The 10,007-nt window shown below is 38.6% G+C and overlaps 1 non-coding gene across 1 annotated transcript; it reads left to right on the forward strand.

The window, feature by feature from the left end:
- The first annotated feature begins 9,228 nt into the window (after positions 1-9,228).
- On the forward strand, positions 9,229-9,321 carry TRNAI-GAU. Its single transcript is given in 2 exon segments — positions 9,229-9,266; positions 9,286-9,321. It is a non-coding gene; the product is annotated as a tRNA-Ile (tRNA).
- The last annotated feature ends 686 nt before the right edge of the window (positions 9,322-10,007 follow it).

Raw genomic sequence — 10,007 nt, forward strand, 5'->3', positions numbered from 1 at the left:
ACCGCAAAGCAATGAGCCTGAAGTTTTAGGGCCCATCATTTCCACAACCCCTCCCAAGGTCCTGGGACTTGGCAATGTGTTCATGTGGTCTTGGTTTTGTAAAAAGTTCAGAAGACCGTCTCTTTCCATTTTGACTTTTCTGTGACACTTCCCCTCTTGTAGAATGGTGCCTGAGTGGCTGTTGGTGTTCTGGGGATCAGATTGAAAGGAAGTTGAGGAGGGAATACCTTTAGCTGGGATTTAATAGAATATATTTGTGATGTTTTTGTCATCTAGGGATATAATTGTGTTATTGCTACATGTCAGTGGTAGGAAGTGCTTCCAGAAATTCTCTACCACTCATTGTGCCATTTCTTTTATTTGGGTGGGGTCCTTGGTAAATATTTATTGATAAAAAGATTCTGTAAGCACAGTTTACAAATATTGCTAAAACAAACACTGTTCTATATTGTAAATTCCTTATAGCCAAATTCCTTATAGCCACACATTGCTCTTGCTAATTTTTGTTTCAGGTTCTTATATGTATACTGTAGCCAATCTGTTATTGCAATTAAACAAGTATAGTTCTGACAAGCATGTGGGCAAATGTTTCCCTTTATGTTAATGAGCAGGAAGAGAGTGAATCAATGAAGCCATACATTGGGCCTTCAATCGTTTATAATAACATGAGCAGCTTCCTCAATTCAATGATAGTTTGCAAATACTGGAAGAGTAATCCCTCCATTATTTTTCTGCTATTCACCAGGCACTGGCTGTGATCACAATTTAGAATTTTTTCTGCTTTCTTAACGTTTCTCTGACTCTGTGCCATTTCGCCTAGCACCATAACATGAAAATGCAGTCCCACAGGTTACATCCTTGTATGAATGTGTCCCATGGTGACCATATTGGAACTCTATGGAAAATAAACAGGGTTGAAAACCTATAGAAACAGAAGCTGGTCTGTGGACAAGTTTTCTAAATCATACACATCATGTATGAAAGAAACTTAATATTTATTTTCATAAAAATCTATATTAAGTGAATAATTAAAAATTTTAATACTTAAAGAATCTTTTCTAAATTATCAATAATAAAACCAAATTTGGGTCAATGATGCTAGAGGAAACATTGAAACTATTTTGTCTCTGGAAATTTCTAAAATGCAAGAAAATTTGTAGATATGCATCAAGTAGTTAACTAACAGAAATATTATGTTATTTTTATGGATTCTCTAGTATTAGTGGTGTGTCAGCTTTCAAAACCCCATGCTTTGTTGTGATTTCTGGGTCAATTTTCATGTTGTTACCCAATTTTGTTTTTCAATTTTTTGATACTCTTTTTCTTAAAGGCAGTCCTACAAACTATAAAATTCTTCATATGGGGTGGTTAATTCCTAAAGATAAAAAAAGCTGCTGGAACTGTAGGTAGAGTAAGAGTGTAGGAAACTTGGGTCCTTCTGACAACAAGGCATGTAATAGGTGCTCAATATATGTTTGTTAAGTGAGTGGGGGAATAAATGAATGGGTAAAGAAAACATCAATTGCAGTTGGGTTGGAGGTGGAGCACCTAGTGGAAAAGAGGTCTCTGGTGGGTCTCTGCTGCTGGAGTTAGGCGAGAAGTAGTGAATGGTTTGCAGGGACCCTACAGGGAGAGAATTCATACTCTTCATTCATTCTCTCATGCCAGATATTATCTCTACCTTGAGTAATGAGATTTCTGGCAACAAAATGTGGGGCTGGCACATATCTTTCTTGTTAATAGAAGCATTACTATATGAGTCTTTCCAAATAGTAAATTCTATTAAAAGGACATCCATTTCTAGTTATTTGCAGTCTCAGTAGAGAAAAATAAAAGTCAAAAAACTGCACTCTTCTAAGACCACAAAGGGAGGAGAAAAGCTAGTGATAACTTGGAAAATGGAAATCATAAACCATTGTCTTTTTTTCTTTGTAATTAAACCACACTTCTGATAATATTGAAAACAAATCATAATTTGATTTGGGTTTTGATCTTTTCAAAGACAGTCATGTTTCCCTCTATGTTTTCAGGTGTCTTATTTAGAGTAAAGTCCTCAAAGTGAAAAAAATATTAGGCAAAAACCTTGCATCTTCATTTTTCAATCATTTCATTCATTTTTCAAGTAGTGAGAAATATGAAATACTCCATAAACACTCCTTCTCTGTCCAGATATACTGAAAGAAAATGTTGTACTTCAGAGAAATTGAAATGAAAGATTTCACAACATATATTTCATTAACTAATTACGATTGCTGCAAAAAAAAAGTAATCATCACATGTGTATTTTCTTATTTAATACCAGGTTATCAGTCACTGTGCTTTTTTGAAATGACAAAAAAGCTTCATTTGAATAATTGAAATAAGTATAATAAACACAGATACATCCCTTTTGCACTGAAAATATTCAAAAGAAGACAACATAAAAATATTCAAGACAATTTTGATAACAGAAAACCACCAATCATCCATCCATCATACTACAATATTTTAAATTTTGGCTATTACCTTGGAAGACATTTAGTCACATGCATATGTTTCTATATTACTGCAACCAGTAAGTAGCTACTATATTATATGGGAACTTTTCTGTTAGCATTTGTTTTAAACATGCAAGCTTCCAAGTTTTTGCACAGTATTCAAAGTGATTGTATTAATGGCTGGGCAACAGCTGAATGAGAAAATGTATCCTCCATTATTAAGCCATTCTTCTATTGTTGTGTGTAATAGGAGCTCTCAGGATGATAGGTCCCCATCTCTTGGAAGATGAAGGAGAGGAGGACGGGACAGGAAGAATCAGACATACTGTGAAAAACATTGTTACATTATTTCTTGAATTGATTTCTCCCTGTTACAAAAGTAATATATGGTAATTATGAAAAAAACTAGGAAATCCCAGGGTATACAAATAAAAAAATAAAAATCACCTATAATGTGACCACTTGGTGGTCATCCTAACTCCGACAGTAAGTATAACCAAAGGAGTGGGGAACCCGCAGCCTTTTGATTTCAAGATCAGTCTTTTTTAAGCACAGAAGGAGGCAAGAAAAGCATCTTTCTCTGCTGCAAACCTTTTAACAAAAGGATTTGCTATGTAAATTTTGGGTTCACTTAAAAGGCAGCACTTAAGGACCAGGAAGGCCAGCCACATATTTCCTTAAGGCTGAAGGTTCCCCATCCCAGCCTGGGCTTTTCAGTAAGTTTACAAGTTATAGGAAGGAAAAAAAATTACCTTGTCACTTTTTAGATATATTTCATTTGGAGTCTACAGCATCACTCAGTCTTATCTTCAGATGTTTGGAATGGGATTTGAATTTCTCCAGAAATGACAACCACTCCTAAAGCATGAATAATTGTTAACTAGTGAGAGAAATGAAAAAAGTAAAACAGAGCTATAAAAATTCTTGGAGGTGGGGGTGGTTAATTCCAAAAGAAAATTTATAAAGGTTAAAATTATTGGAATTACATATAGGTAGAATACAAATACAGCTTCCCAAGGGGACTCCGGTCAAGAGGAAAGCTCTCTTTTGGATGAAGGAGTTGTGGCATATTTGCTACACAGCTACAGGAGTTACGAACAAAACTTAACCTTCAGCTTTGTAATGGAAGTCTCCTTTTAAGGGTGGGCAGAGCCTTTTAAGAACTGCTGGCATTTTGGGTGGAACAATTATTCATTGTGTGGGATTAACCTGCCCATTGCAGGATATTCAGCAGTGGCTTGTATCCACTAAAGCCAGCATGTCCTTCCTTCTGACAAGCAATAATGCTCTCTGGCCATTTCTACAAGCCCCTTTGAGGGGGTAAAGCGGGATCAACTTTGATCGAGGACTGAAGATTTGGTGGAATGGTATCTGTCCTAGACCTAAGGAATCATGATCTCTAGGGTGACAGTCTGAAAATATTTTCAATAAGCTCTTCTGATGATACTAACATAGCCAGTCTTCAGACTGGCTGTTAGGAACCAGTGGTTTACAGCAATAAAGCATTTCATATCTCTGTTCCCCAAGCTTCATCCATTTACCTTCTCTTCTTCTCTGCATGGCTCTGAATCCTCATCTTTGCTTTACCAAAAACACTTCTCTAGCTCACTGGAGAAAGGGGAAAGATAGCATTGTTATATGCCTGTGGGGGAGGGGACACTCCACATTCAATGGCTTCAAAACTTACCAGTATGTCATCAATATTTGTATTTCCATTTTACAGATGAGAAAACCGAGGTTCAGGGAGAGCTTATCATAATATGGTTACTACATGCTATGTGTCTGCACATGTTTGATTTCTCCCAACAGTTTCGTAAGGTACATACTTTTATTGTGTGCATTTTATAAATATTGCCTTCCAGAAAGTTATTTAGCCTGTTAAGTGTAACTGGTGGAACTAGAATTCAGGTTTAGGCCTTTTCTGTTGGATCCCCAATTTGGTTCTTTGGCCCAGCAGTGCCTCTGGGTCCAGGGAATATAGACTCCCTCTGCTTTCTAAATGATCCCTTCAGTAAGCTGGGGGTTGAGATGAAAAATCAGGGCCAGGTAAGATTGGAATATTTAAATAGTAGTAATAAAAATTGGGTAGGAAATGAAGACGACTGGTTGATAGTTCCATTTCACATGCTCCCAAGACATAAGCTAAACCAAGATAAAGTTAATCAAAGACAACTGTGAATCTCACACTGTGCTTTTTTTTATAGCTTTTGGATAAAGAAAAATCTTCTTCTATTTTTCGAAGAAATATCATAAAAATTCTAAGAGCTGTAATTCTAAATTATTTGGGGCAAGAGAACATGGGGTAGGTCATCCTGAATACACAGACTTAAAAAAAAAATACACGGTCTTTACTTGAACCTCTGCCTTTAAACCGGGAAGTCTAAACTAGGTTCCATCTACCTGCAAAGGATCCATGGAAAAAATTCAGGGTGCCTTAAAAAATGTAGGCAAGAGACCACAGTAATATTAGCAATGCCTAGGACTTCATCACAAATGGAAACCAAAGATTTTTTCATGTCATATTAAGGGTGTTAAAGATATCTCGAATATCATTTTGCTCATCTCTACTTTGAAATTAGGGTAGCTATTGGATCTGCTACTGGGTCTTTAATGATCATTACTATTTACAGTCTTATAAAAGATGCATATACGTGTATATTACTATATAATAAACTTGACTTTTGAGATGATTTTGATAACTGATTAATGATTTTAATATAATTGATTTCCTTTGTAATCGTGTGTATTTTATTTTATTCATTGACAAACATCATTCTGAGAAGGGATCTGTAATGGTCTAAAAGTTGTGTCCTTCCAAAATTCATGATGAAACCTAATCCCCAATGTACTTGCATTAAGAGGTGGGGCCTTTAAGGAGGTGATTAGGTCACAAGGGCAGAGCCCTTATGAATGGAATTAGTCTCTTTACAAAAGAGGCCCAAGAGAGCTTGTTTGTCCCTTCTGCTATGTGAGGACACAGCCAGAAGGCACTACCTAGGAAGCAGAGCAAGCCGTCAGTAGATGCCAAATCTACTGGCACTTTGTTCTGATTTCCCAGCATTCAGAACTGTGAGCAATAAATTCCTGTTATTACCCAAACTACAACATTTTATTATAGCAGCCTGGTGGACTAAGGCAGGGCCAATGAGCTTTACCAGAATGTCAAAGGGCTCATGGCAACAAACCAAACCAAACAAATGGGAAAGAATTCAATTGATCTAATGAAAACAATGTTTTATTCGTACGTACTCCTTTTTAGCTCATGGACCACTTCCCTTATCTTTGGCTAAGGTTGGCTCCCTTGAGGTAAGAAGTGATAGCAGGGCCTGGATATGATGGCTCATGCCTCTAACCTTAACATTTTGGGAGGCCTAGGCAGGAGGATCCCTTGAAGCCAGAAGTTCAAGATCAGCCTGGGCAATAATGAGACAAAAAGTAGAAAAATTAGATGGATGTGGTGGTCAGTGCCTGCAGTCCTGGGTACTTGGGAAGCTGAGGCTGGAGGATCACTTGAGACCAGGAGTTTGAGCTATGATACTCTAACCTAGGGGACATAGAGAGACATTGTCTCAAAAAAAAAAAAAATGATAGTAAAGGCTGAGCAAAGGAGGTGAGAAAGTTCTCAGGGAGACCAGGACTCAGTACTTACTTGCACCACTCACTCACCAATTGACTGAGCAGCTCAGCGATTCAGTCTGCTGCTGGATCAAGTACCCCAGGGTAGCAGGAAAAATTTGAGGGCTTGGGCTCTGGTACTCTAAAAGCTTGTTAAATCAACCTAGAAGGAGAGCAGCACAGTTTCCTGTAGCATTACCTTGGTAAGGTAGAGCTATAGAAGGGCAGTGTGTAAAGATCATGGACATTAGGGGTCAGATAGTCCTGAATCTCACCAACCGTATTGTCTAGCTCTTTGGACAAGTTCTGTTGTTTCTTAGTTTCTGCATCTGTAAATGAGGTCAATAGCACCTAAATCATATGATTTTTATGAGGATTAAGAAAGACAATACTGCTAAAGTGCCATAGTAGGTACTCAATGAAATTCCCTGATTGTTATTATATACAGAGTATACGAGCGCTCAAGTGACCTCAGGACAAAGTGGTAAGGACCTACATGTTCAGCCTGCCAATTAGCAACATATATATACATTTTCTGAAGTTTGGGCTGGCTGCCCTATCAACACGTTGCTAATATGAGTTTTTGGTGTGTTTATTTTGTTTCAGGAGCCTCTAAATATGCTTCTTCTTTGTAGCTATTTCTACATTTCTACTTTTGTAATGCACTAAGGTACAGGTGGCCCAGGGGGAAAAAATGTATTGCCTAACATTCTTCAGGTCATTAGTAATAGCCACCTAAAACAATTTAACTATGAATCTTATGACTTTTCCCCTCCCTAGGTGCTCATAACATTTGGAGAGGAAGGCATAAAACTTGTATTTTTGAATGCTGTAAAACCCCATTAATTTCCATAGCTTAGATAAATGCATTCTGCAGCACAGTCCCAGAGCAGTGACAATGACATTTGTTGTCATTTGCTTTCCACGAGGCACCGGTCTCTGAATTTTTGGAACTTTTGATCAGCCCCCAGTTACTCGTCAGTCTGAAGCTGGTTGCCTTTCATCCCATCAAAGTTCTATAAAGGGTATGCTCATCTCTGACAGGGAAATGTTTAAAAGATACTGGGTGGTGGTCAAAGATGTTGGTATGGGGATTCCTTTCCTCTTATTCCACAAGGATGAATGGAGAAGGTCATCATCGCACTATTTATTTAGAAATGCATTCAAGGATGTAGAAATGTAGTTTCCACCTTTTGGGGATACAAAACCAAAAATATATCCATTATTTCTGAAAGGTTTCCTGATAGATTTTGGCATTTTAACACCTAGATACTGTGAGATTTGTTTAGCCTCATAATGGCCAAGCACTCATAAATTCTATACTTCAAATTAATGAGTGGCAAGGAAATCAACTCTGTCTAATTCCCAAAAGAGAGTAACCAACGTAAAAAAGGAGAGTTCTCAAAGGGGAGTATACTTACAAAGCTGTCAAAAAACGTATGTGTCACTTTCTTTACAAAATAAACAAACTTGGTTTGATATCATACTCATAAATGACAACATCTTTATATCTATAAGTACTTACCATATTTATATGCATAGCACAGGATTCAGTTTGTGTACAGTGGTATCATATGCCACAGTTATGACCTTTTAAATAGCATGTACAGATTTGCATAGCATTAAGGAAAACATTATCTTGCAGTTTGGGGATTTAAACTTGTGGAGATTGATATGGTAATACCGTGAAAAGAGAAGATGAAGTTGGTCAAGTTCCACTCCTGTAAGACATAGGCGGGCAGAATCGATGCCAAAGGAGGACTTATGGAAAAACAGTTGATCCCTCCAGTACTGTGGAACAAGTACAAAAGTGTACCTGAATATTAGGTCAATGTTTAATTTCTCAAAGGAGAAATGGGACTTGTGCTAAATGGTAATGAAAGTAGCTGGAATGAATTTCAAAGAGGAAGACCTCAAATAGGCTAAAATATTGTCTCCTGATGGAAAAAAAATAAAAATTTTAGAAATTACATTCCTAAACCCCCTCCTAAAACGTGGAAAGACCCTAGAGTGAAAAACAGGGAACAACCTCTGAATTCCTTCACTAATGGTTCTTATTTTGATATTTTTTCGCTCTTTGCTCAGAGTAAAATGAAAACGACCAAGATGGAGAAGAGGGAATAGATACAGACATCTTTAACAGTTCTAGACTGGGAGCATAGCTAGACCACTTGGTGGGCAAGAAAATATCAGTCATGGTAAACCTCAATTTGATCTACCATGGTTCAACAAATGCTCCGAGCAAAATCAGACAAGTCCCTCACTGTGTGAAAAAGCAGTGAAGATTCGATGCTTATCTTATTTAGCACTGAAAAGACCTTTAGAGTAATATCTTACTCTTGTAGAGGGTGTCCACAAAGTTCGGGTGTTATAGGTTTTAAATTGCACACGAACTTTATGGACGCCCTGTATCATGGTCGGTAGTTCAGAAAGCACCTCCGTCCCTGTGACCTGTTTTAATCGGGACTTGCATCTCACTAAATTAAAGGTAATTGTTATCTGAATTTTACAGATGAGGAAACTGAGGAGCAGAAATCTTAACAAGCTTGCCCCCCACAGGTAGAAAGAGGCAAAGCCAGAAGTCGGACGGACACAGGCCTTCAAATTCCTAGTCCGAGCCTGATTTATTACACGCGCCATCATACTGGCTCTGGGCTCGATGAGGAAAATAAAGACAGGGCAATGGATTCAGCACCAAGATGAAAATAAAGCTTCTAAATATGTCTAGAAGCATAAAGACTGTTAAGCCAAGGAAAAACAGGGAGCTATTTAGGAGCTTTAGCAATGAGAAGTAGGTGTTGAGTGAGTCTTCTTCCTTTTTTTATAGACAGTCTCACTATGTCGCCCAAATCTCACTTGGAGCGTGTCTTTTTTTTTTTTTTTTTTGAGACGGAGTCTCATTATGTTGCCCTGGGTAGAGTCCTGTGGTGTCACAACTCACAGCAACCTTCAACTTTCGGGCTTAGGTGATTCTCTTGCCTCAGCCTCTCAAGTAGCAGGGATTATGGGCACCCGCCATAATGCCCGGCTATTTTTTTAATTTTAATTTGCATATGGAACACAAGGCTGAACTGTCCCATGAGGTCACCTGGCTATGAACAACGGAAATATTCGGCTGAGTAATGGGGTAGCCAGAGCTCCAGTGGCGCAATTGGTTAGCGCATGGTACTGATACCCCAATGGGAATGCAGCAATGCCGAGGTTGTGAGTTCGAATCTCACCTGGAGCATGTCTTTTTTTTTTTTTTTGAGACAGAGTCTCACTATGTTGCCCTGGAGTCTCGTAGTGTCATAGCTCACAGCAACCTCCAACTCTTGGACTTAAGTGATTCTCTTGCATCAGCCTCCCAAGTAGCTGGGACTACGGGCGCCTGCCACAACGTCCGGCTATTTTTTATTGCACTTATCATTGTTGTTTAGCTGGCGGGGCGGGTTCAACCTTGGTGCGTGTGGCTGGTGCTGTAACCGCCACGCTATGGGAGCTGAGCCACTCTTCTTCCTTTTACGTAATGATGTGCTCAAAGGCAATGAACTGGGACTGCGAAAACAAAAGAAAACACACAACAAAGTTCCATATCCACAAAGTAGTCCTGGCCAGGGAGGAGTGGTCAACGCTGGATAAAGTACCAAAAGGAATTGTGAAAACTTCCTCGGAAGCTTTCAAGCCCACAGGATGTGTCGTTCGTGAACACGTGCACGCCATCCCCGGGAGAGGTGCTCATTGGTCTCAGCAGCTCTCTAAGAATTGGACCATCTGGGAAACATGTCTTTTGTCTCATTGGAATTTTACTTCTCTCCTCAATTCTGTGATTGTAGTAAAGGGGCTGAGAGATGGAGGTGTGCTGCTGCAGTTCCCACCTCAGCAATACTGACGTTGTGAGTTCAAATCTCACCTGCAGCATGTTTTTTTTTTTTT

The sequence above is a fragment of the Otolemur garnettii genome, unplaced genomic scaffold (genome assembly GCF_000181295.1).
Source record: "Otolemur garnettii isolate 467f Iridium unplaced genomic scaffold, OtoGar3 scaffold00117, whole genome shotgun sequence".
Taxonomy (NCBI): domain Eukaryota; kingdom Metazoa; phylum Chordata; class Mammalia; order Primates; family Galagidae; genus Otolemur; species Otolemur garnettii.